Raw genomic sequence first — 24,262 nt, forward strand, 5'->3', positions numbered from 1 at the left:
TCATAGACCTTCTATTGCAACTCGTTTAAGTTTGCTTGTCAACACTTGCGAGTGATTTCAAAGTGCTCAAACTTCTAGAATCCTCACTCCTGTGATGTTAAGCTGAACATCAAATATGCTGTCAGTTTCACTGTTTTTTTATTTCAAACTCAACTTGAACTTATCCCATTCATGAATTAATCAACTCTAAATCGACACAGCATTATCCGGTAGCGCATTGCAGTGGTTCGACATGCGTGAATTTTCTGCGGAGATGTTCGCTGTGGTTGCACATGACCTATTCACCCTCAGCGCTTTGATCTACTGTCCGTTGAGCTGTGGATGAACCGAGTCTTTTTTTCCACTCCTTTCCAGTGATTAAATCCCGGCCGATTTAAAGACCTTCTTTCATTGTAAAAGTTAAGCTGCCCATAAACTAAAACGTTATAATTTGTGCTTATTCAGGTGCGATGATAACTTTAAAGAGAAACAGCACAGTTAGTAGCCTAAAACTTAATCAAAATATCACGTTTAAAATAATGACACGAACCTGTAGCAAAGATACCTACAAGAACTGTTGAATCAAAACTTGACAGAGTGCTGAAAGGAACCTATCTTGACTACAGACATCTACTATACTCACTTAATGTTCAAGTATTGTACCACTTTACAGAGTTAAATGAACGTTTATGAAAAGCTGAGTGTTTATTGGAAACCTCTAAGGACGACGGCAGAAGCGATCAAAGATAAATCTGGAGAATCCCTGTTGCATTGTGTGGCGATCTTGCATCATGGTAAAACCAACACAAATGCATGACGTCAATATGGGGATACTAAACGATTAATTGATACCCGCTGAGGAATTTGCAGCGATCCAATTGAATATATTCTATCAATCAAATATACGCATGACGTCATTTACGAGCTGTTCGAAATTGACACACAAAACAAAGTTTTAACTAGAAGTAGCTTTCCCCACTTTTCAAAGCTGAATGTCACTGTTTAAATCTTTTTTAAATTTAACCTATAAAAATTTATGAAATGATTTGACATTTGATGCAATGTAAAAAGAACGAACTTTGACAACTGGGATGGGTCAATTACCTCAGATCGGTTCTCTAAAGGTGTTAACAATGTCTCGATAAAGAAGACGAGCTGGGTTTTATAAGGGTCAGAAGAAAAAGAAAAACTCATTTGAAGAATGAGTAGAATGAAAAGGGCGTTCGATTATAAAAAGCTTTTCATAGTTTGTACTTTGCAGTTATTTATTTAGTCTGAAATTACTTTAAAAACAATTCATACGTGGGCTTTGGACAATTAAAGATAAATTATAAAGGAAACTCGAAACGGAGTGTAGCCCTGCACAAAAATAAATAATTCTTACAAAGGGTGTTATCATTGAGAAGGGTAAGATGAAAAAAAAATCTCTTACAACTTTGAAACTTCAGCAAGGTTTCAACAATACAAAGGTCATCATAACAGTACATTTCATTATAACTTGTTTTCTATCAATTCTTCGCAAAGCACCTTTCACAATAAGTATGACGAAAGAGACATATGGTTTTTATAAGTTCAAAAAAACCCACGCACACATTTAAATAAACCAGGCCCGTAGTAAAAAGATTTCAAAATGAAGTATGCTACTTCAGCTGGAAAAACATTTGTTTAAAATTGTTCAGTTTATTGTCAAGTTTTTTTCCACCTACGGCTTTGACCAATATAGTTCGTGAACTACACTACACTGTGCTTGCAACACAAAACACCAATGCAGAAATACTGTGACTCATGGCTACCTGAAGATGAAACCTGGTTTGTCACATGTTTCAGATTTTGATTACCGCTACTGCTACTGTCTGACTAAAATTTTCCAAGATTGTTTTACTTTTTGCTGACTCGTATTGATATAAAAGTGTTTTGTTGCCTTGGAAAAGCAATAGGCTACTGATACTGTAGAAAAAGTAAGTTACAAATTATCTAATCAGACTGCTAACAAGTGGTTAAACTCTATTAAATGAGACTGTTTAACGAGTGGTTAACAGTCTGACTGAAATTTTTTAAATCAGATTGTCTTTGTTTTGCAACGCATAATGACGTTACCCATTTTGTCACCTGGGGAAGACAATAAATAACACATAAAAATATTATTTTTAGGACATTTCATTCAAACAGTTACCAAAAGTTAGAAAATCTAAAAATTTCTGCCAAGTGTCCGCCCGGTTAGCTCAGTGGTTAAGCGCCCGAATCAAGATCAAGTGGCGCTGTTCGACTCTCGGGGTGTGCGCTTGGGCAAAGCATTTCAATACTGCTCTTCATTCAGCTGCACCTAGTGAATGGAACAATTTCTTGCAATAACACTTCAACAATCGGAAACTTCACTCTGTCAATTTCGGAAACAGGCCCTGCGTCAAAAGCCTCTACAAGTCTACAAGTATGCGAAACTACCAAGAATAACCTATCAAAAGCTCTGTCAGTCCAAGGATAAAAATTCAAAGCCAAACAAACCAACCAAACCAGGCCATATGTCTTGGTAGCCATGTGTGGCTTAAAAAATTGCTAGCTGAGCATCTGAATGTGCCGTGGAAACTATTAGCCTACTACGTAACGTATTTCAAAAAAAAAGTTATTCGGTGCTATTCTACTGCATTACTATTTACGCGCCATACACTTCCTTCAGGCGAAACAAGATGATTTTTTCCATGGTAACTTTGCCTGGTGACACTTTCCAGTTACAACTGGTCTTTTGGTCACCGGATAGAGTGTAGTTTGAATTCAGGAAATGTTATTTTTGTAACTCACGTTACAAAAGTGTGGTTTTAACAACCGCTGGTGAGCTATAGAAACTATTAAAACGCTTCGACAAACATAAGATCCATCCTGTCAGCGCTTAGATTTTAACAATAACCTTCAGCTCTTGAACCCGGCAGCGACGAAACATTGAGCGACAATAGGTTACACTTGAAAAAAAACGATTTTATTGCAGCCACCTTTTGACTAAACGCTACTGTTTGGCTTGTATCCTTGTGGCACTATCATTCACTTTGTGAAAATTATTAATGCTTTTTGTTTCGGCACAACTATTGTAATGCCAAAGGGCAAAAGGTTATGTCATAGTCTAATACTCTTGATGTACAAAATTGCAGTTTTTTAATCCGTAGCAATATCTTTGATCGAGTTAAGAAATCTTCTATTTTAAAAAAAGTGCATGTTTTTGTTTGCAAAATATTTCCAAATGGGTGTAGGCTAAATGAAACCATAGCCACGATGAAGCGTAATCATAGGAGCCTACTTGCAAGGATTAAGATAACGTATAAATATATCCACAGTCACCGGAATAAAGGCTTATCTTACAATATCAGTTGACTTAGCTAAAAATTCTGATTGTTGCAACTTTCGAAAGGTATTTACACTTTAAAACTACGCCTTTCTGCTGCTTGAAGCATTTAATGATATTTTAACGTCTTAAAAGCAAATTTAAAACATAAATCTAACAATAAACACAGTTTTTACCCACCTTCCCCTAAAAAACTGCTAACAAATTGGTCTATAGATGTTGGATCAACGAAAAAATATCAAACTTTTAAACAGAAGCCACACCCGCGTTATCGAGTTCAAGTTCGCCTACGTCAACATATGATAGATGCCATATACTTCCTATCGGGCTGGCGCTTGACAGATACCACGAGCTGCTGACAACACAAAGTCTTACTCCAAGTTCGTTGTGATCTTCTGACAATAGCGGAACGCCGCTATCACGTTTTCAATAAGTCACGTGAGAAAAGTAAAAAATTATCAGAAAAATTTACGTCATGAACTTTTGGGCTAAACAAAAACCTACATAAGATTTTCACAGGACAACTTGATTTGCTTCGGAGAAAATGAAGTTTGTGGCGTGTGCAATCAATCAGCCTTCGGCTATGAAGATTTCATCAGCAATTGCACAGATTTCTAAGCATGACAGGAATGAGCATAACTCTCCTTGTTTGCTTTCTAACGACATGGCCTACAACGTTACTTACTAACGACACACTTCTAAAAAGTTACTGAGGTTTGTGAGTGAAAAATGTTACTATGAAATGAGCATGCGCAACAGTCAATTAACATATGCTTGCACAAATCTTTGCCAGAGCTGATAAAACTGAACGTTTGAGCTTACCTCATGTAAGGAATTAAACTTTTGAATTAAAGCATTACAACTAGTAAACGATGCGTACATAAATAAAATAGTCATTGTTTTTATATGTCGCAGTTTGTTCTTCATGAAGTCATTTTTGCAAATGATTGGCGCTGCAATTTAATCCTTATGCACAGATTATTACTAAGTAAAGATTAAGTCTTTAGAAACAGCATACTTAACTTTACTCAAATATAATTGAACATTTCATTTGACAGCTCAAATAGCACCAATATAGCCGCACCCATTATGAGAATAACAAAAAGCCCTTCTAAGTTTTCAAGTTTGTCCCATTTTCTTGCATGAAAAACATCGATGTGATGTCATCGAAGCAACAGGTGGTTTTTCAATCTCAGCTGCCGCATTTCCTGCTCCATGGAGCAAACAAAAAACAGTTTCATGATGATGCGAGTATGCTCTTTCAATGAATTTTGCAACAATGTAAGCCAGTTTACAAAAGTATTTCTTTCTGAAAAAGAAATATGTCTTTCAAACTTGCTTTGAAAAAGAATCTCTCTTCTCTTTTGATGTCTCTCTGAATCCGATGACTCACGGGGGAACAGACACGGCCATAATGTTATGACCACTTTCAGCCTTTGAATCGGCCCACCTTTATTCAATCGACATGCAAGCAATAAGCTAGAGCGTGTTAGAGCCTAGTTTTTTTTCCGATGTTACGGCTTTTTATATTTTCCACTGTCAAATTATGATTGTTCGAGTTTAATACAAGCCTCTTAATTTAACCTACTGGAAAATGTAAAGGTAGTCCCGTACTTGATTGCAAGCATGGGGAATGAGAAAGTAAAGTTCTCATTAATGCTTTAAAAGAATGATTGATTTAAAATATGAACAAATTTATAGTTTTATACGTAGATTAAAATAATGGTTTTAGAAAAAAAAAATTTCTACTCACAATCAGGTGCCAAACGAGTATCGATTGCATTTCAAGGTTAGCCTTATTTCCATGCACCATGACCAAATAAATGCAATTACATACTGTTGCTGAGCAACGCGCTGTGCTATAAGATTTGAATCAAACTTCAAGGTTGTACTTGTGATTCAAGATCGCTTTATTCCAGAATAACAAGCTGTGGGCTTCACGTAAGCCACGTTTAAAAAAAACAAACGTTGACGAAGATTATGAGGACTTAGGAATTTCCGCAAAGCTCAGCTTTTGAAACCTGTCAATCGTCAATTTGTCACAGACATGTCCGTACGTTTTCTCACGATTAACACAGTTAATCTCCAGTATGTGACGAGTGGAAACAATTACAATCACGTTGAAAACAAACATTTCTGCAGTTTTGTGCTGAAATTAATATCACGATTCTCTTTCACAAGCCTATACTTTAAATTATTTATTAAAACTTTAACACGGAATAATGTATCTTCAAATAACCCGCGTTGAAAAACAGGCGTCACTTTTCACAGGAATTCAAAAATTCATTGACAAATTTTACAATCCAATTTTCTTGGATAACGTTTTTTAAATAAGGGATTTCAATGAAGATCTCCAGAAGATAAGTTTCATATTTGAGTTTTTAACAAAATTACGTTAACAAAACATTAGAAACACAAACGCTTTTCCAATGTCGCAAAATAAGAATAATGCAATAGTGTAATCATTAGACCATGCGACTATGATAGTGTTGAAAAAACAACTTTAAAAATAGGTTTTAAATAAATTTCCCTGCTCTTCCAAAAATCAAGCTAAAACAATATGAAGGATAATAGATTCACCAGCCCACGCGCTTCTATGGAGTTAAAGTATTCTTGTCCCTGGAAACACTCAGATTTTACTTGGACAACAACAATTTAAAGTACAGCGGGTCTTTAACTCTTGCGATTTTCCCTTGCCAATTTATGAATGTAAATTTGTTTACACAATTTTGAAATTGGTAATGTAGATAATTAATCTTTCTTTCTGTAGTAAATTTACTTTCTTCATAGATGAAATTTACCCCCAGGGGGTGATACCCTGTTGAGAAACTCAGGTCTGGGGGATTTTGATAAAATAGATTAGACTAGACAGACAAAATGAGACAAAATTTGAAGTTAATACTAGTTTTACGTCTTTGCTACCGCAGTAAAAGAACGATAAAACAACATTGCGAAATAATAATCATCCTTCTGTCAGCCAGGAAAAAAATTCTTCACAGAATTTAAATATCGGTTAATTGTGTCATTTATCACTTTTCAACTTAATATAAAGAATATCTTGAATAAGCTGATAAAGAAAGATCGCATGCTTTTATGGGAAGCATGCGATCCTAACCCTAACCCAGAGGTTCTCAACCGGACATAAGTTTGTCCTCTGAGGGTTCATTTCATTTAGAAATTAGGTAGGACTTTGCTGAAAAAAGGGGAGATTAGATTGTTGCATGATAAATGTCCTAATTTTATTTTGAAAAACTCGTTGCGGTAAATCTAGAAAATAGTAGCTGTTGTCACAGCAAAATCTCTAAATCAACGAATGGTTTTTGCAATGGCGTTGCGCATGCACGATCTTTGTGCATTTAAAATGGTGCATTTTTCTAAAATAAAACAGCTACTTCTTTAACTTTTACACTTTTTTCCGATTGTAAAGCAGCATATAAAAATTTCATAACCAACTAGTCTACAACGTTTCTTACAAGCCACCACCATCTACCAGTGACTCCACTGGTGTTCAACACTTACTTGAGGTTCAACTCTTTTTTCAACGTCTTGCGTTACATTGTCGTGGATATCAAATATGCGACACTAGGTCTATAATCCAGCTGCATATGGATCTATTGCATTTAAATCTAAATTTTAGTATAATATGAACAAATATGATCAAATAGCAGCTAAATTATAATCACATCAACAAACTGATCAATCGTAATTTTCTAGCTCATGAGCTACGTTGAACCGGGTCTACAACATTGTTCTATGGCTATGCAATGCTTAATTTCAAAATCAATGTTCCTTTTTAAACACCGTAGTAACTTTACGTTGTTAATCATTGTAAAAATGCAGTTTTACGACAAATATAATTTTACAGTCTTAATGGGTGTGGAAGGCAATTGGCAATCGGTCACCAATATCGTAAACCTGACCACGTCATTATGGCGGAATCGTTGAGTTGATTTTATGTCTTCTGATGTTGTAATTACATCAAAGTCTGCTTGTCTGATTTTATTTTACAAATTATTGTACCCACCTCAATTCTGACTTTTCAGTTAATTTCATTTCAAAGACACCACCCTTCTGAAGTTATTCCTGTCATTTCTTCATTTAGACTTTTTAAGTAATCTGGAAGTATTAGTCTATTTTTCATAGATATATTATGTAGACTTTCCTCCACAATGTCTTAAACTATGAAAGCTAAAAAGTTTAACAAGGAACAGCTTGTTCTGAACAAGTGTAGTCCTACTACTTGCTATGGTTAGACAAAAATGCTAAATTGAGCAAAGTTTCAATTCATTGTCGAACAAACTCCCAACTCTTTTGAGAAATTTAAATCCAGCAGGCAGCAGTTCAAACTGCAATGAGGTACGTTTTGTTTTACTGTTGAAAACCTTCACCTTCTTTCTTCGTTTAGCTTCAGTTGTCTCAACGTTTTTGTTCCGGTCATTGACTGCAGAGTATGGACTCCCGCTGGTTGAGCGTTTCACAACTGTGGCATTTCTCAACAATTTCTATGAACAGACAACGATCACAGGAAGAAAACATGACAATTCAGCCACTTTGCGTCTGACCACGTAAAATATTTACTTCCATGTTCCATTATATTTCTAGATTGAAGATTAAAGACGTTTTGGGCTCGTAACTACGGTCAAAATGCAAACTCTTTTTCGTTAGGTAGAAGTTTTAGCTGTTTAGAGATTTTTTTTAACTGCGAAATGTTTGTGTTTTGCTTCAATGGCATTGTCTCTTTCTTTAAACATTGCCTCTATGTCTGCCATCATGATGATTCTCATTTAAAGCAGACTTTCGAGAAAACAACCCTTTAATACAACTTTTTCAATAGTTTTCACTGCTTCCATGTCTTAAATAATATGTATCAGAAAAATGATATTCTTAAAATAAAATATTAAGGTTTTGGTTTTGTCAATTTAAGAATAGATGACAAGCGAGGTTGAAACAAACAACTCTTTTTGAGCAAAACACATCGATCCGGGTCAGTTTGAATCACTTTCTATCAAATATTTTTCTCACAAATTAAAGTGTTAAGTGAAACAGTTTCTTCGCATATTTAACACCCAATGCGTTAATGTACACATATAGACGGCAACTGCACATACTGTATTAATGTTTTATGAAAATGAAGGTTTTCAACCGTTAAAATCTACTTTATTGATAAACAGCAGCAAACTAGTCATGCAGCCGTATTTCAATCATTCATGATCTTTTAAAAAACTTAGTGCATGAGATTTTTGAACAAGCTTGCCCAGATAGGTAGTCAAAGGGGCAATTGCCCCCCTCTCTTCGAAATTCTTTAAATAAACATTTCACCTTCTGTTACAACATCATTTAAAAGTTTTACTATAGATTTAGGCTAAAAGTACTTTCACAATACGCAGTTTCAAAGTCTTTTTATGCTAAGGTCTTTTAAGGTCTTAAAGATGCAGTGAATTTCAAAATATTATCAAATCTGAAACAAATTGGAGTTAAAACATATGGCAGATACTTTTTCGTTTCACCATCGAAAACCAACACAGCTTTTAAAATTCTACTGCACCAAATTCCTTAATATTTTGGGATATTGCAGAATATAATGTAGAACGTGACACAAATTTTTGAACCTGACCCGATTATAAATTTAATCTAATGAAATTTAACACAATCTTTACTTTAACATATTATTCAATATCATTCTGCCACAGCTCAATTTTCAGTTTTTTTTTTCTGATTTTCATTTCATTAAAACAGAAGTAACTTCAGCTTTATAGATCATTAAAAATACAATTTTCATAAAATCTGATCTGGTTTTTAAACGATCAAAAGACAAAATAGAGCTCTTGCTCAGTGGCATGGTATTCATATTAACCTTCATAAACAATTAAACTCTCCTGTTTTTCATAGCGTTGCGATACTTTTGACTCTGATTTGAGTTTTAGGTGCGATATCGGTTTGTGATGGTCAAAAAAGAGATGGACCTAAGAAGTTTGGATGCTCCGACTACGAGACCTAGATATGTAGCCTACGTCTTATTATTTCGCGAGATAAATGAGATGCAACAAACTTTGACTTAGGCGTCAATGATCAAATTTAAATAATGTAACAAAATTAGCTGAAAAAACAATTTGTAGAATTCAGCGCACAAATAGTCTTTAAATGTTGTGATAGAATAGTCAAAAGTAAGGTAGTACGACAGTTCATTTCAAATAGCACATTTACAGTAGTTGTTACTATCATTTGTTTTTTTCCAAGTTTTTCTACCAAACTGCTTTCTTTTGTGTAGAAAAGCTCACAAACTCAGCGGCCACTAAAACAGCTCATGCCAAAGATGGTGCCCAGGATGACCTAGTTTGAATGTTTCTGCCATTCCGCAACGACGCATTCACAATATAAAGCATAGCTTAGTAGGAAAAGAAAAGTAATTGTTTTCGGTCACAATTTTTTTTTTCTTGGTATGGTGGCCAAAAGAGTTGTTAACCTAAGCATCTCAGGGTTCTAATTCATGACTACTTTGACAAAAAAAAACAGATATATATTTTTCCAAAAACCCGAATATCGGTTAGCATTAGCTATTAACACGCGGTGTAGGAAGCTTTTAAAAAAAACTTACTTTATCGAAAAATGGTTAAACATAGGAATTCTGTAATGTCGAAACTTGTTTGCTACTTTTAATTCTTACACCGCTCCAATCAGCAACTGCATTAACGCTGTTCATTATACTCCCATGAGATTCAAGTTTAATTATCGAGCCAACAATGCCTACGCCATCACTGAAGTGATTCATCAAATTCAATCCACATCTTTGTCATTTCCAAGGAACACATGATTGTGATAGAAAGGAGACGCCCATCTCCTATGGGGACTTAACCTAGTGTTAATTCGAAACAACGACCCAGAAACCATCAAAAGTTCAATTTTATAATCTCCATTTTCAAATAAAGTAAATTGGTGATTTTTGTTAAAGAAATGTTAAAGCGATGCGTAGTTTAGTTTGAACTGAGGCGTGCAATAACTTTTTCACTTCATTTAATAGCCTACCTATCTGCAAAACTTTGATGGAATTTGTCTAATCAAACAAGCTTTTAAAAGCTCCCAGTTAGCTCAAGTTGTCCTTTTTACGTCTTTTCAACATCGTTTCATGTTGAAACGATGTTTTATGTGAGATAAAATATTTCTGGCTACAGAATTTTGCTTGCTTAGCTTTCAAAAACACTAATCACAAAGAACTGTCCCCTTTTCATTGTTTCATGTTGAAACGAGTTGCGGCTTTGCTTGATGACATTTTCACAAATTTTATGAACACAGAAATTCTATCTTTCCTTGTTCTACTGACCGCAAATATACTGTAGTTGGATCAGTTATTGGTAGCAATATTTTTGTTGCATTTCAGCCAAAAACAACTCACGTTTGTGAAAGTAGATTATTTTTCTTCTTCTACAAGATCAAATGCGAGTCTGCTTGGAAGCTTGTCACGACAAATTTGTGCTTTGTTGATTTTTCGTGGCATTTAAATTTCTTTTAAAACTTTTCAGATTTTTTTAAGAGCTTTAACTGAAAATCAGAATTGGATAAAACTCCCACGCTAGAAAGTGAAGTAAATTTATCCCAAGAAACTTATCACTTTAAAAGAAACGGTTGTTTTTTTTCAGTCAAGAACGTCAGTTAATAGCCGCTTTGAAAAAAAAAAATAAAAATACATTTTGAAACCGATGTCTCGTTGGTGTAAAAATTCTTTTCTAAATTTACAAGACCACCTTTTCATTGAAATAACAAACCATAAAATGAACAAGCTTTCTTTCCACCTTGTCAAGTCGTTGAACAACCACCAGATTATAATTGACTAATACGATGAGTGACAGGCTTGTAATCGCTGTGTTAGCTCCTGTTCTCATTAAAATATTCTTGGAAACTGATTTGACATTAATTTATCTCAAAAAGTTGTTTTTTATTATACCACGTTGGTTCCTCTGCGTTTGAGGTAGCCTGTTTTGTAAACAGCATAAAGTCACTCCACGGCCTATTAGGTTGTTTAGCTTTTCAATTCAACTTTGTTTATTGTCATCTTTTGATTAAATGTATATAGATTTGAGTACTGAAACTTTGTAGACAAGGAGTTGTATCGTTTCCTTGAAAGTTGGTCCATTTAGTCCAATAAATGTTAAACAGGACGACAAAAAATGAAATATTTTGACAATATCAAGCAAATTACAGGAATAAAAAGCATGCCGGAAACACTAATAAAAACAAAAGACAGAACAAAATAGAGGCAGTTCATAAGGGAGATCACAGTTGATCAAACATGATCAATCTGTTGAAGAAGAAGAGGCTTCAAGACTTTGCGGAAGGTTTAATACTGTGGTTGCAAAAGTGTTGATACTTGAGCAGAACGTTAAATCTTCTTATTTGTGATTTTTTGAACAGTATTCTTGTACGATTATTCTTGCAATCAGATACCCCAGATAATTTTTCACGTTGCTTTCACAACAACTGACCCATCAATGAACCAATTAGATTCAAACAAAAAGAACATCGTAAGACGTGCTACTTACAGTAGAAACCGTTGTACGCTACAATGTATTCATCTTGTTAACATAAAACAAATGGATTACATTTCAAACAGATACCGAAGTAACTAGGCTACGAACTTTTAGGTAGAACTGGATGGCTAAAACCATATTATAGAATCAGTGCCGGTCTTAGGGTATTTCGGACCCTGTGCGGAATATGCTTTGCGGGCCCCAATCACAATGATCCAATTCAATAGCGCAGGTAGGTATTTTGAAAGGGAAGGGGAGTGGTTTGACGGTCGACGAGCGTTGCCTGATGGTGTGTTCGCCGAAGGCGACACCCAGCGGCGGGGGGTCTGGGGGGACCTGCCCCAGAAAATTTTGAACAATTACTTTGAATTTGGGGAATTCTGAGATTATGTTCAACAAAAATTTGGGTATGGATACTACTGTAAAATGGTGCTGTCCGCTGTCAACAAAATTAAATTTCCGCCTATTTCGTCCCCTGAAAAGATCGAGAGAAATTTTGAAATGTTTGCGGCAACTCCGATCAGCGACTTCGGCTCTGCTGTTTTTTTCTCTCGATCTTTTCAGGGTACGAAATGTTCATGGGACGAAATAGGTTGTGTCTCTATGTTTTCTTGTTGCTAATTCTTTTGTTGAATTTTTCCATTGGAAATGACAAAAATTACTGCATTTTCTGAGTAAATTGCGGGCCCCCTAATTTGCGGGCCCTGTGCGATTGCACGGTTTGCACACCCCAAAGACCGGCACTGATAGAATGAAAAGATAGATGATAAATTTCAAACGTCAAAAGATGAAAAATGTATTAAACAAATTCATATAAATTTTGCTAAAAGGTTGGAAATAGATTTTTCTTATCTTTCATTTGAGATTGGACATTTGCACATGTAGCTATATAAAACTACGAATGAAAACAATTTTCTTTTTTTCGCAACTGCAATATTCCACAAAAAAATGTTAAAGCAATGACGCAATGTTTTATTGCGCTGAAGAAGCAAATTACTATTTCTACGTACAAAAAATGCCACGCAAACAAGAAATCTTGTAATAAAACACATCACCTCCTTCCTGATGGACTTTCAAAGCAAAGCACAAATGCTTGAAGTGAATAGTCTGAAATATTTTTTTTCCCGTTGGTATTAGCCTACTTGTGTTTCTTCACAAGTGGCTGAAAAAAAAGTTGATGTAAGTCAGTGTTAGCCGATTGTCTTTCGGTGAAATGCTAGAAGTACAATTTGGATAGAGAGGTCACTTTTTTAAACCATGAACGGATATAACTCAGCAACAACACTACATTTAACATATTATAAAAATAAAACACAATAAGCGAACTTTTCCGGCGAGTCATACAGCCCTTTTCAAACCTATAAGAAAAATAAATCTAAAAAAACACTAAAAAATCATACAGTATCACAGCAAAAATATGGACGAATATAAACATTTGAGAAACTGCTTAACTTGCTCACACAAAATGATAACTTAAAAATTACGCAACCCAACAGGTCAAGTATTTGAGAGGTAAAATTAATTGTTCAGAGAAGAAGGACCCAAGCAGATCACCCAAAATGGACAAAAGTACAACACGAGATAGTGGCACAATAAAGCAAAAATACAAGAAGCACAACACGTGACAATTTAATCAAAAACGGTTAAAAGATAAGAGGCTCCGCCAACAAATAATTGCCTGTTGAACCCTAGGTTGAAAGATTTGATGATCAATGCCTCGTGAATCTTAGTGTCAAATTCGGACAAACACTTACGAACAATTTCGAAAGACTCCAGTGAGGGTTTATTATTTGAACACGATTGGCAGTTTCTAATATGACCTGTAATTGTACCGTTTTTATTAAGATAGGCTAAATTCAGATGCTTTTCCACTCTCGTCGCCAAATGTCGCGTGGTCATACAAAATGTATGGCGAACTCGGATCATGCAAGCAAGTGAACTTATAGGCCTACAGGACGTTTGAACATCGGCGGAAAGGAGTTTTAGACTTCAACTAAAAATAGTAATCAGCATTAAATGTTTTATAGACGAAAAAAATCTTAAAGTTAAATTTCACAGCAATAAATCTGGAAAAACTTGTGGCAAAACGCTGTGCTGGGTATATTTTTATTATCATTTTGAGCAAGCTAAGCAGTTTCTCAAATGTTTGGATTTGACCATATTTTCGCTGTGATATTGTATGATTCTTTAGTATTTTTTTTTAGATTTATTTTTCTTATAGGCTTGAGAAGGGCTGTATAACTAGCCGAAAACGTTCGCGTAATGTTTTTTTGTTTTTATAGTCTTGTTGCTGAGTTATATATGTTTAAAAGCTTTTCCACTTTATATAAAAAGAATGTTTTCTCAGTGCTTTGTTTACCAGGAAGTACAGTAGTTGAATGCTTGTGTGTTTATAAAACGGTAGTTACTTAAACATGACAATTCCCTGTAAAACCAGATGACACCGCCAATCAATCAAAACATGTTTAAGTGACTACCGTTCAATTGTGATCCTTCTAGCATTCAGCCAGAGAGTTAATCCTACTTTAAATTTTGTTTGGTAATTATAGAAGAAAAATGGTTATGGTTTGGGTGGGAATCGAACACACGTCATCGAAGTGATTACCACTCCCTTAAATCCCCACCCCAAGCTGTGGACGACGAAACGTTGGGTTAATTGACTTTATATCAGTAATGTTTTCTCTGTTTTCCTGCAACTTCTGTTTGGTTGAAACGCTGTTCCTGCAACTTCTGATTGGTCCAATAATTCATTTGTCTCACAAAATTTTTTATGCTTAAGTGCCTACGTTATAAAACTGGCTACACAATTGTCGTTAGCGACATCTGCTGGATTTGACCAAAAGTCATTTTCGTAACAAGGTAAATGAAATTACTCATCTTTCATCTAGTGAAAGCAAGCCACAGTTCAAAAAAATTTTGGAATGTAAAATACATTTTTGAAAGCAAAAAATAAGTTATTTGTTAAACTTTTATTGGTTACTTTGCATTGTTTTGACCAGAGCTAAATAAATTTATGAACGCCTTCAATTACATGTTTTATTTAAAAGTGTTTTTGGCTTTTATATTTGGAATTTGTCTGGTTATATCCGGTTAAGTCACGACGTAAGGAGAGACGAAGATTATGCTGGAAAAAGAATAAGACAATTGGAAGCTGGTAAAAAAAAAGCGAGGAAGGCCGAAAAAGAAGACGGAGAGATTGCAGAAGATATGGAAATAGTGGAAGTGAAGGAGGAAGATGCTGCTGACAGAGTGATGTGGAGGACTACAATCTGCACCGGTAACCCCATTTGAAATGGGAATAAAGCCAGAAGAAGAAAAATCCTGGCTATGTACAAGCATTAAACCTACAGCAGATGATTGGAGAAAGTAAAGACAAGCATTAAACAATCCAATAAAATTTATTTTGATCAAAGGTAATATTTAAGTGAAACGGACCACAACACGCTGCAAATGTGATCAACAACGTAGCGCATATGATGGTGACTCGCTTACGGTCAATATCAGAATCTCTATGGATTGAACTATAGTGGGATGGGTCGCTTTTACTTCTAGTCACTCTTGTTTTATAAAGGCCATACAAAATCAAGGTTTTGCCAGCAAAAATTCCTATTGTGCAGTAATGGCCATTTGAAGACTCTGTTTCGCGCGTAACTGTAAGACAATTAACAGAGTAATTCATAACGAATTCTGAATTTAGTATGTCTATCACTTGATTGTCTAGCCACCTAAAGCAACGGCGGGTATGGATCAGAACATAAGTGGCTACATTTTCAATCATTGGTTGAAACACCAAAAAGACCGTATAGGCCTGAACGAGGTTCAGGCCATGCGATTATACTCTACTATCATTGCGTTGCTGCACTTTGAAACTGCTTAACATTGAAAACTTTATTGATCGTTATAAAAAATTACAAACCTTTGTCTCATAAGTTTAGCAATAATAAACAATCGGCACCAACTAAACCGCCGTCTGCAAAAGTTAAATTTATGAAAAAAGAACAGATTTGCCTGCTGAAACATTACTCATTTTCTGACAACAGTCAAAAAATCCTTTAACAAAATCTGCCGTTTTTCGTCTTTTTTTTACTTAACCTCTCTAGACGTTGAATCAATAAAAAAACAAATAGATTTTTATGGATGAGAAATTAATAAATGATTTTTTTCTATTGTGGTTTCATTATTTGTAACTTTAACTATATTTTTATTATTTTAACCATGGCCACCTAAAGATATGGCCTGATTTGTCACATTTTGCAGAAATTTCCAGGTTTTTCTAACTTTGGGCGAACGTTTAAATAAATTTTTCTAAAAATTAGATTTTTACGCTTTCTTTATTCTTTTCCCCAGACGACACAATAGGTTTTAACATTCTCACATGTTGAAAAACAAATAAAATTTGATTTCGAAGATTTTAGTCAGACTGTTAATTTTCAATAACAGTCTGATTTTGCATTTTTCAACTTACTTTTTCTCATTTGCTACTGCTTCCCCAAGGCAACAAAAAAGTTTTATGTCATTAGGAAACCGCAAAAAGTAAAAACATCTCAAAAAATGTCAGTCAACCAGTAGCAGTAGCTGTAATCAAAATCTGCAAAATGTGACAAATCAGGCCGCATCTCCAGGTGGCCATGTTTTAACATTATTTTATGGTTCGACTCTCGGGGTGTGCGCTTGAGCAACGCACGTTAAGGACTGCTCTCCATTCAGCGGCATCTAGTGGATGGAATAATTCCTTGGCAACAAGACTTCAACAATCGGAAACTTCACTCTGTCAATCTCGGTGACCGGCCTGCGTCAGTGATTCAAAGCCTCTACAAGTATGCGAAACTGCCAGGATTAAGCTCTTCAAGAAGCTTTCCCAGTCCGAGGATAAAGATTCAATCAATCAATAACAATACAAATTGAAAAACTTGGCAATTGACAGGTAAATTCTTGATCAACTTGACACAGATGTTTTATGTGTGCCTCCGCAGTAACAGTAACCGCAGTTTTTGAAACTTCAATTATGATAATACACGTTCTCAAACTCAACTCATGAGTTTAGGATAAATGATGATCCTAATCTCCTTTTAAAATATTTGAAAACAGTATAATATTTCTGAAAAGTAATGTGTTTTGTATTTTCAAATGGCAATGAGGCCACCTTTTTGTGAGTCCAATGTTGCTGAAGCATATGACAAAGACGAGTAATCCGTGAAGAAAACTCCTTAGCAAAACAAAATGTTATTTTAGTTGAGCACCCAAAGAGGAAGCTGAAATGTGGGCATCATCAGTCACCATCTCCGCCTACATCAGATTGCCCATTAACATGGGTTAGATCAGTGGTTCTCAACCACACCCCATTGGGACACATGCGGCCCTCATCGATGCAGCAAAAGATATTATTTGTGTTAGAATAACTCCCCAAAATAGCGAGAATGAATGGTTGTCATTGTTACATAATTTACGTGCCAGAAGAGAAAATGCCTTTAGCCTATAGCCTATAAACCTAATAACATTTCTCGACACTACGGATGCAGAGCAATTAGCTTAGTTGTATTTATCAGGGAAATTACGCAAGACTTTAACATTTGCAAGGAATTTCTCACTTTGCTTTCCATTCACACACAACAAAGGAAGAAATAAGCTTATGTTTGGTAAATTTTATACACGTCTTCTGGAAGCACAGTTGGACCCGTCAAAGCTGTGCTCAATTGCAACACATGGGTGTCCTTCCATGTCAGAGCAGAATCAAAGTCTCCATGAATTCGTTAACAGATGGTGTAAAAAGAAAAATCTTACCTGTGTACCGTGGCATCACTGCATTTTACACCAAGACAATATCGTTGCCAAGTCTTTGAAGATGTCTAATGTGATAGAAATCGTATAACATCAACAGTTGTTGTTTCGTATGATGGTATATTCATAGCGCCGGGTTTGGATCGTTTTTAGTCTAGCATCTCATCCGCAGCCGTTCCAATATGGGTAACCCTGTGTTAGCGGCGCCTGACAGGAATCGTCAATGTACGCAAGCAGTAATAATCAATGCACGCATGAAAGTAGGTTACACTAAGCTTATTAGCGACATGATTGATGAATTTGATGGTCGCATTAACGGTATCAATTCTTTCCTGACGCTGATGAAAATAATTGCAATAGCCCACCTATAGCAATAAACACAGCCACCGCTTCCCAATGCTTTTCAGCTGGAGCTGCTAGATTTACAGTAGGGTGAGAAGCTGACACAAGCATTTAAAAGTAATCATCTCGGCCTACTTCACTTTTGGAGTCAAGTCCCAGAGAGAAATCTCTAACTTGATAGCCAATGCACTGAAAAATGTCTCTGTATTTGATTTAACACAACTTACAGTAGCCTACATGTGTTAAGACGTGAAGCACTTTTCAACAAAATGGTTGGAAGTACATCCAAATATCACAACCGATTGACGAACTATCATTTTAACCAGCTTTTGAGCACCGTAGCCTACTACACCTTTCAATATTAGCCTTTGTTTTCGGAAACTTATTAAAAGTTAAAGCCCACATCAAGTTTTACATTCAATTGCATTGTTTTTTGTTGCAGCCTTTTACCAAATTTAGGTTTTGAAGTTAGCACCTGTGCTTAAAACGCTTGAGAACTAGCCTACTGGGTTAGATGCTTCTATAGGCCTATGTTAAAATGTTGTTTCCAAGACGTTTAGTGTCGTGAAACTTAGTGGTCCAATCTGTTGCTGAATATTGTCTTACCGCTAAAATTGATGATTGGATTGGGGTTTTCATTTCTGCATCTTCTCCAAATCTCGAACTAGACGGCATTTAAAAGTTAGCTATCTGCGGCTTTTTTTTACTTTTTACACCATTTAGTGGAACTATTTTAGATCAAATTTTGCCAGAAGGGGCGTCTTGTAAAATTTAAATCACAACATATAATTACATTATAAGTGACAATCTTTAAGTTTGAAGTAGCCAGTTAAATTGTAATAAAAGTGCAGTACATAAATCGTTAACCAGAATATTGCAGGGATAAATTGGAACTCCACACTGTGGAAAAATGTTTGGCAAAGGTGTTGCGACCGTGCCATATTTTAAACTGATTATTCTGTTTCAGTATCAACCACGTTAAAGCGTTCTCGTTTTGTCGCTTCTAGCTTTTTCTAGACTCGTGCTGTGTTTGGCATATATGGTTTTTCGTTGTGATGGTCAGAAATGAAAACAAACTACACTGAAATCGTTACACTACAGTGCGGTAGAAAACAAAGTATGACAGTGTTGCTTTAGTGGAAAAAAAGTGATGGACATTATCAGGTAAAATTTACGCGGGTAAAAATTACGACTTTAGTTGGAAATATCTGTCTTTTGTCTACTTTCAAAGTTTTTTCACACCTTGCCTTTTTACCACATCATGTGATCTGTTCAACACCTTTTGATGCAGTTACCTATGATTCTTGTAGAGCCATAGCCTATCGTTGAGTTTGAGCTAGTCAGAAGTACTGTGCAGTGTGCAGTTTTTGTTTTTTCCTGTTTATAGATTTATTAAACCATTGTATTTTATTCAGATGTAGTTAAATTGTAATTTCTTGTAATCTTGTAATTTCGAAAACGTTCGATATTTAATTTGTTGCGTAGTTTTGTGTTTCTGTAAATGTAATAATCCGCCCCGATAACTCAATTGGTTAGCGCGTCACTTCTGGAACGAAGAAGCTTCAAGATCAAGCGGCGCTGGTTCGACTCTCGGGGTGTGTGCTTGAGCAACGCACGTTAAGGACTGCTCTCCATTCAGCGGCATCTAATGGATGGAATAATTTCTCGGCAATAAGAACTTCAGCAATCGGAAACTTCACTCTGTCAATCTCGGTGACCGGGCCTGCGTCAGTGATTCAAAGCCTCTACAAGTATGCGAAACTGCCAGGATTAAGCTGTGCAAGAAGCTTTCCCAGTCCGAGAATAAAGATTCAATGTTGTCAATGTCAAATGTCAATGTTGTCCGCCCCGATAGCTCAGTGGTTACGCGCCGGGCTCAAGATCACACGGCGCGGGTTCGACTCTCGGGGTGTGCGTTTGAGCAACGCATTTCAGGACTGCTCTCTATTCAGCGGCACCTAGTGAATGGAATAATTTCTCGGCAACAAGACTTCAACAATCGGAAAACTTCACTCTGCCAATCTCGGTAACCGGCCCTGCGTCAAGTGCCTCTACAAGTATGCGAACAAGTACCAGGAATAACCTATCAAGGCTTTGTCAGTCCGAGGATAAAGATTCAAAACCAAACCAAACCAAACCAATCAATCAATGAATATCGTATAGCCTACTGTAATCAGAACAAAACTGCACAACTCATTTTTTTAGCTTTTGAGAAAAACACAAAAAAAACTTCAGCAAAGTTACAAGATAATGTTTTTATTAACGAATTTTTGCACAAGCACTTTTCAAAGGCCGTTGAAATATAATACAATATTTGTGATCCACAATGATGACGTGATTATGGCTAGAAATGACTTCGGCAAAAATCATTCAGAAAACATAGTGACTTGGGCATTTTTATAGGCTACAAGATATGAGCATAAAACAAGAATGCACACATGACTTAAGCAATGGTCCAATGTTTGAAGATATAAAGAATGTACTGTACATCTTTTGATTTAAGCATCCTGGTACGGCAAAATGTCAAAGTAATAATGGCAATGTTGTGGCAAAACATGTTTCATTGACTGGAGGTCTGCAAATTTGCGTCGAAAAGTTGGTACAGGACTATCAAACAGTGCCTTCCATTCGATCGGTCCTTCTGGAGCGCGAATTCTTTGTGGAAGAATGTTCCAATGCGATTTCGAACCAAACTGAATTTTGAATCTTATTTGGCATTGTACTCCACTCCAATGCTCTGAGATCATGATCAGTCGGGTCGCCAGTTTTTTTCCAGGCTTCATGCTTGACAAGTAATTTCCGTTTAGTTTCCTGAAGTTAGCAAAGCAAACCAGATGTAGGCTACTGTGTAAGGTGCTGGCAGGCCCGTAGCCAGCCGGGGGCCAGGGGGGGGGCCTCGCCCCCCCTGGCAAAATCCCAACATTCTCGAGCAACAGCTACCATTATAATGATTATTATAAATTATAATGATTAGCAGATATTGCTACATTTGGATCTAGCACTGCCGTTTGTGAGTGTGGATTCTCAGTGTTAACAAGGGTTGACGCTCCCACTAGACGGAGCATGTTACAACCAAGACAGGAAAACTTGCTGCTTATGGCCTTTGAACATTCTGTATCGAAATCTATCGATTTAGACTTGTTTGTGAGACGGTTTGCATCCAAACATCCGCGACTGCAATTGCAATAGACTAGCTCATGCAGTGGCGTAGCCAAGGGGGGGTTTTGTGGGTTACAACGCCCCCTTTTGGCACGCGTGTGACGTCACGATATTGAAAATGATGCTTTCAGTCTCTATGTCTGCAAAACAAAGTTTGCCTAATTTTAAACGAAACTGCACTAAAAGAGCGAGTTTTGCCAATACCAAACATTCAAATATCTCAGCCAGGAATTAGCAACAAGAAAACATAGAGACTTAGCTTTATTTCCAAAAAATGTCGAAGAAAACACGATCTTATCCTTTTGCTATGCCACCTGACAGCACCATTTTACAGGAATATTCATACCCAAATTTTTTGTTGAAAATGCTCTCAGAATGCACCAAATTCAAAGTAATTTTTCAAAATTTTCTGGGGGAGGCCCCCCGCCGCTGGGTTGCTGTGTTATGTTGGTCATTGTAATATGGTTGCCGTGGTTTAACTACGGTACCAAATAAAATAAGAGACCAGTGTTGGCCTTAACACTAATCTGATATATTGCAATTTTTGTGGATATCGATATTTGAGAGGTTAAAATGCCAAAATCATTTCAATTTTTTCGGCCCCCTCCCTAAAAAAAAGTTGGCCCCCCCTTGCTTTGTGGTCTGGCTACGGGCCTGGGTGCTGGGTGGATTCGGGAAGTTTCCATGATTACGATATAGTCTCTTGGGGTGAATATATCCCCAACCATTTTCCTTTCAATGCAAGCATGCATGCTCTTCATTTCCATTTGTGTGTGGTCGGCGACCAAGTACTTTTGCACGACTTTGACATTACGTTGTTTTGCCAATTCCAGACATGCGTTAGAACTGTGCAGTTGCGGTTTTGGTAACCAGAACCATCACTCCAAATTATCAATTCTTTTATTATCGGATTGTTTGCAAGGATGCGGTCAAAGTGGGAATATTGCAAAGAGGCAAATACCTCGCTTCTAAGGTCTCCTTGTGTTCGCCCCACACATAACAGTAACCTTCCTTGGTTTTAACATCAAACAAGATGAAGTTGTGCACTTGAAGCTTCGTTTTATAATAAAGCGCACTAACTTTAGTTCTTGGGCATAAAAGAACAGCCTGGAGGTCCATTGTCCACACTGACTTCTCATCATTGGCAGCCTCTTAATCTGCAGTTTTTTTAGCCCTAGCTTGATTTTTTCCAAACACATAAGCCTAAAAAGTTGTATCATCAATGTTGCCATGTTTGGCGCTGACCAGGGCCTCCGAGAGAAATCAGCACTGGTCGGGAAACAACACGAAAATTGGGCCCCATAATATTTTTTAGCAAATATTGCATTGCATGTTCGTGTTAAGCTGAAATTAGCATACTTTCCTCAGCATGAAAAGAACTTCGTTCAATGTAAAAATCATCAATATATAATCACTGGGTTACATTTGCAGCAAAAATGCCATTGAGGCAAACTATTTTGTCTAGAAAGCTTTGTAAACACACAATAGGCCGACAGGCAACGAAAATAGTTCAACCAAGCATTTAATTCAGGAGTGTCCAAACTTTTCCCACGCGATGCAGATTTGATAATAAGTGTTCGCGGGCCAACAGCCACAATGATTTTTCTGAAAACTGCATGTTGAATTTACATGATTTTTGTGTGTCTGCAGGCCAAAAATAACACATCGTACAACAACAGGTACGGGCCATACAAAACGTCTCGTGGGTCGGAGTTGGTCCGCGCGCCAGACTTTGGACATCCCTGATTTAATTCAAACTTACTTTGGACATCCCTGATTTAATTCAACCTTTTCTGGACTTTTTGCAATGCAAAGTTACGGATCATAGCATCAAATGATAAAATTTTGCGACGTCTGAATTGATGCACAACATGTATAGTTAGGCTTTTCAATCGGTTTTGAGTCATAGGCCAACTGGAACGCAAACAATTCTTTACAAATTTCAGTAATTGCTAAAACCACGTTCTCAAAGCACAGCCGTTGGAGGTAGCTACCGGAATACAAAACAAAATCATAACAAAACTATTTGGAAAAATCTTTCGAAAGTTGCAATCAATGATTCCTTGTGTAGAGATTATGGGGTGGTTCGTTCTAGTTTTCAGCTGAAGTTTGCTGTGTGACTTTCTGTCAAAAGTACCAACTCATCCAAAATGTCTTGAAAAATGTCATTGTTGTAGCCTACAAATGGTTTAAATTTGTCCCACATCCCCGCACCTGCACAACAGACATACGATGAAATTTTCATGGAACTTCAAACTCATCGTCGATATGTTTAAGTTTGTTCATACATTTGTCAATTCCAACAACTATCGAATCCTTTGCAATGTACGATAGAATACATTTCCTTCGAATGATTCAGCTAGTTAAGTGGAGTTATAAAAGCGTTCTATCCTCAGGAAAACAAAGTCATTTTTTTTTAAATTTACAATTGTCACTGCAACTTTAGCTTGCGAGTAGTAGCCTACTCTTCTCAGCTTTCTCTTACTTAGATTACATCTTCCTTTAATTGCATTAAATTCATCAGTGAATCTTGTTTAGGACCGTAATCCACATAATACAAAGCAGTCACAAATTTAAAACTGCTAGTTGGAGGCTACTTTAGCATTGACTCAGCTTCCGATCAAGCTCTTGTTGGTTCCAACTTGATGCATTTAAGAAACGTCTTTAGAGCTTCAATTGCAGAAGGGTGATGTAAAGCATTGGGTTTGACTGCACCACGCCTTGATTACCCTCTCGAAGTCAATTTTCTTTGCAAGATGATAGGACAGCTTTCTTTAGATTTTTTAAAATTTTTCCTCTGACTGGGCTATAACTTTAAAGATGCCCCAAGCTTACAGATAATCAATTACACCAAAAATGATAAGACATTTGAACAACGCTGTCTGTAGGCAACATTAGGCTATGAATTCCAACTAGATTCAAGCAACAACATCCATAAACAAAAAACTCAAATAAAGAAAAAAACTCACTACCTTCCAAAATCACATCATGAGAAGCATGACCAACAAAAGGCTACTTGACCACACGAAAACAGAAGATCTTTTAACTATGACAAAATTACATCCAATTGCAGCAATAACTTAATAAAATCAAAAGTTTTAAAACTGTTTGGCCACACTAAAAGATCACAATTCGGAATCAGCAAAGTTTG

The sequence above is a fragment of the Aplidium turbinatum genome, chromosome 1 (genome assembly GCF_918807975.1).
Source record: "Aplidium turbinatum chromosome 1, kaAplTurb1.1, whole genome shotgun sequence".
Taxonomy (NCBI): domain Eukaryota; kingdom Metazoa; phylum Chordata; class Ascidiacea; order Aplousobranchia; family Polyclinidae; genus Aplidium; species Aplidium turbinatum.